General features: G+C 17.8%; 1 long non-coding RNA gene across 1 annotated transcript; it reads left to right on the top strand.

The window, feature by feature from the left end:
• Positions 1-1,934: 1,934 nt before the first annotated feature.
• On the top strand, positions 1,935-2,541 carry LOC128952484 (uncharacterized). The gene is made up of 3 exons (XR_008484438.1): positions 1,935-2,042; positions 2,168-2,309; positions 2,385-2,541. It is a non-coding gene; the product is annotated as an uncharacterized LOC128952484 (long non-coding RNA).
• Positions 2,542-4,278: the final 1,737 nt, after the last annotated feature.

Consider the following 4,278-nt stretch of genomic DNA (forward strand, 5'->3'; position numbering starts at 1 on the left):
ATGGTAATAATTTGAGACAATTTAATTGATTAAAATAAGTTTATATTTTATTAAACTAATAAAACAATTGGATTAAATACAATGATTATAATATTATAATATTAAAACACAATTAGTTTATAAAGTATTAAAATAGGGTAATAAGTGGTGTCAATGAGTGGATCACTTCTATTGAATCAAGTATCTGATCCTGTGATCTCATGGACAATAGGTTTTATACTTAATTAGTTTGAGGCGTATTGCTATAGAAGTTACCAATCAAAAGTCAGATTTGTTGTTGCATTAGTACTCCATTGGAGTACTAAGTATTGATGCAACAGTGGAAGGCCTAACCATTATCTGTAATATCTTGGAGGGTATTGACCGTGCAAACTTGGTACCAATTAATTATGATTTATTATTAGATACTTTACTCTGAAATCAAATTTGGCTTCAATTAGCGCGCGGGAAGTGCTTTTTATTTGGCATTATATTTTGTGATATATAGGGTTTTATAAGTAAAGTAAATATGTCTTAGAATGAAGGAAACTGTAATTAATGCCAGTTGTCTCTAATAGTGGACAACATATATAAACAAATATATTTTATGTGAGAATGTTTTTTAAGTAAAAAAATATAACTATTAAATATTTAGATTAAATATTTTTCACATGTCTTACATATATATATATATATATATATATATATATATATATATATATATATATATATATATATATATATATATTATTTTAGATTTTAGTATTTATAATAATATATAGTATTATATAATAAATATATGTACTGTTTGTAATTTTTATATTTTATTATAAAATAGTTTATGAAATAAAGTATACATTATAATTATTATTGTAAAATAGAAAATATAATACTAATTTTTTTAAATAATAATGTTTAACATAAAAAATAGAAATTTAATTATTGATTTACAAATTTATAGATATTAATCTATTATATTTAATTAAAATTATTTTTTAATAAATTAATTTTGAATAAAATAATTTATATAATTGTAAGGTATACATTTACTAATATATAAAACAATTTTAATTGGATATATTTTATAATAATAAATAAAAAATTGTTTTATCATAATATTTCTTAAACAATTTTTAATTATAATTTATAATTATTTATTTAATATTTGTAATATTTTATTAGTAATATTAGTATAAATTTTATATTACATAAAATATAGAAAGTCATTTTTATATATTTAATAAAATTCAAGTTAAAATTATTATAATAACATTATGTAAAGATAAAACAAAACAAAAATTATATCAAAATAACTTAATTTAAAAACTATTATTTATAACAGATTAATTGGTTTTTAGAAAATAAATAGTAAAAAACAAATAATTTTTATTGTTTATCAATAATACAGTATATATTTTAGAAATTATTTCAAATTTAATAATATTAAAATTCATTTATAATTTATACTAGTTTTTAAAATATAATTTATTGTTTAAGTCTATTGCTTAATTATTTTAGTTTATAAAATAATAATAATAATAATATTAAAATTTTATTATGTAATGGAAATTATAAATTGATTATCATTTTATTATTACAAAACTTATAATTGCTATTATTTTTTGATTATTTTTTAAATTTTTCTAAACTATATAAACAGCTATCTATTAATTCAATTGTTATGTAGTTTTTAAAAAACAGTAATAACTAAAATATAATTTTGATTTTTAATATAAGTTAAATAAAATAAATTGCATTAACCAAAATGTTGAAATTAATTACTATTTTTTTTATTATAATTTATGTTTCAGGTAATTTAAAATTATTAATTTATTTATATATAATATATATATATATATATATAATTAATTTACTAATCAAACAAATGTTGTTTCAATTTATTTAACATTAAATTATTAATTCAATTGTATTTTTTTTAAGATTCCATCAGTAAAATAACATTTACAGATACAACGGATGATGACTTTCAAAAAGATTGTTTGAAAACATCAAACAACTATCGAAACCGTCACCACTCACCACAACTATCCCTCAATCAATCTGTAAATATATAAACAGTATATATATATATATATATATATATATATATATATATATATATTAAATACAATATTATATATAAGATTATAAAAATTATTTTTTTTATTTATTCAAAAACCTTATTTAGCTAATATCTTATGCAAAAAATCGATGCAAACACAGGTATCTCTTAATGATAAGCTTATCCATCCAAATGATAAGAGTATCGGTGAAAACTTAAGTCGAATATCTACTAATACTAATAGTTGTAATCGGGCTGTAAATCGATGGTTAGTATACTGTTATATATCTATATATCATATTTATACTAAATATAAATTTTATAAATTTATCCAAACAAACAGGTATAACGAATCATTGGCTTACAATTATAATAATTTTGTATTTAGTAACATTACCGGTCATTTTACTCAACTAATTCCCTATAAATTCCCAATAAATTCTCTAAATTCCCAAAAAATTCCATATAAATTCCCAATAAATTAACTAATAAAAATATTCTCAGCTTAATTTCTCAATACTCAAAATATTTTCTAAATATTAAGAATTGCATAAATATATATATACAACTATTATAATAATAATTATTAAACAAAAATATTATTGTTTTAAAAAAATAGTTATCAATTAAAAAATTAATGATATAGTACTGTATTTATTATAACGTTTTAATAATAATAAGAAAAATAAAATTGTCAGAAATAATTATTAATTAGTTCTAAATAATTAATTTAATTTAAGAATATATCTTATTATAGTATTTTAAATTGAACCATAACTAACACATTTTAATATAGATTCTAAATTCCCACTAATTTCTTATAAATTCCCACTATATTCTCATTAATTCCTTATAAATTCTTAATAAATTTCAACTAAATTATCTATAAATTAACTAATAAAAATATTCCCAACTTAATTCTCAATACTCAAAATGTTGTCTAAAATATTCATTTTTACAAAAATATAAAAAATAAAGAAATGCATAAATATATAACTATAATTATGATAATTAATTAAAAATACAATTATTTAGTTATAAAATTGATTATAAAATTAATGATACAGTACTTTATCTTAGTATTATAGTACTTAGTGATATAGTGTTTATTATAACGTCTTAATAATAATGTGAGAAATAATTATTAAATAACTAAATAATTAATTTAAGAATATTTTTTTAGATAGTACTTCATATTCAACCATAACTAACAAATTTTAATAAAAAGTTTAAAAATATTAAAATATAATTATTTTAAAATTTATGCTAAAAATTTGTTTTCGACTTTTAATATGAAATAATATATATATTCATTTATAAAGAGCTAAAAAATAAAATATATTTAATTATTTTTTTTTGAAAATTGGTGGGAATTTATTAGGGAACTTTTTTTCCTTTGTGGAGTGCCCCAACTTTATTTATGTAATATTTATTTAATATCATAATTATTATTTTTAAAGCACATAACTAACACATTTTAATATAATGTTTAAAATATTAACATTAATTTTATTGAAAATTGGTGGGAATTTATTTTTCCCTTGTGGAGTGCCCCAACTAGTGTAAATAATGTTAAATTGACGTAATTAAGCATTTTTATCTATTTATTTTCTATACATAAGCTATTAATTTATATTAAAACTAATTTAATATTTATTTTTTTGTTTAATATTAAATTTTACATAGTTCAAAAAAATTTTCGGCGCCTTCGGCGCCGAAAATTGGTAGGGGGCCCCCTAACTTTTTGGCTTCAGGCCAGGGGGGGGGTAAAAGCCAAAATTTCTCCATCTCAGGGGGGGGGGGGTAAGACGTCTTACCCTACCCTACCCCCCCTTTAGCAACCCTGGTTTAAATATATAAGTTTATTATTATTATTATAATTATAAACTTTTATTTGAGACTAAGTATTATAATAATAATAATAATATTCTTGTTTGTTTTGAAAAATTGTTTAATCATAATATTGCTAAAAACAAAACAATAATTATGATTTATAATTATTTAATTAAAACTTATAAAATACAGTAGTAATAATAAAATAATAATAAAATTTCAATGAAACAATACGAAAAAAAAATTACAATTACTAAATTATTTTTAAAAACAATTAATTAAAATATATATACTGTATATTTAATTTGTTTGTCAATAATATATACTGTATATACCGGTATATATATATATATATATATATATATATATATATATTAAAAACAATTATTTAATTTAATATTAAA

The sequence above is a fragment of the Oppia nitens genome, unplaced genomic scaffold (assembly GCF_028296485.1).
Source record: "Oppia nitens isolate AA-2021 unplaced genomic scaffold, nextdenovo-longstitch-racon4-pilon3 scaffold1_pilon_pilon_pilon, whole genome shotgun sequence".
Taxonomy (NCBI): Eukaryota; Metazoa; Arthropoda; class Arachnida; order Sarcoptiformes; family Oppiidae; genus Oppia; species Oppia nitens.